Here is a 279-nt window from a genome sequence, read left to right as displayed (position 1 = left end):
CCATCCCCATCCCACTCCTCCCCGGTGCCCCCCCCTCCTCGTACCGTGCCGGGGCCGTCGCCGCCTCCTCCCGGATTCAAACGGCGGCTCCCGCCCCCGCCGCCTTCCTATTGGCCGCCGGCGGGGCGGGGCGCGTCACGTGGGAGGGGTGGGCGGTGCCGGGGGAAGAAGGACTACGAATCCCGGCGGCCCCCTCGCGGGGAGGGGCGGGGCGGTCCGGGATCTCGCGAGAGCCGCGGGGAAGGACGGGAACGGGTTGCCGTGGCGACGGCGGCGCGC

General features: G+C 77.8%; 1 protein-coding gene across 1 annotated transcript in view; it reads right to left on the bottom strand.

The window, feature by feature from the left end:
* NUMA1 (nuclear mitotic apparatus protein 1) overlaps positions 1-64 on the bottom strand; it is a 24,259-nt gene extending 24,195 nt beyond the window's left edge. The window contains exon 1 of the mRNA XM_010576683.1: positions 45-64. The gene's annotated coding sequence lies outside the window, so the exon portion shown is untranslated. The remainder of the gene's footprint in view (positions 1-44) is intronic.
* Positions 65-279: the final 215 nt, after the last annotated feature.

The sequence above is a fragment of the Haliaeetus leucocephalus genome, unplaced genomic scaffold, assembly GCF_000737465.1.
Source record: "Haliaeetus leucocephalus isolate CR32 unplaced genomic scaffold, Haliaeetus_leucocephalus-4.0 Scaffold536, whole genome shotgun sequence".
Taxonomy (NCBI): Eukaryota; Metazoa; Chordata; class Aves; order Accipitriformes; family Accipitridae; genus Haliaeetus; species Haliaeetus leucocephalus.
Note: the sequence above shows the minus strand (reverse complement) of the source record. Positions and strands in the feature narration are given on the sequence as shown.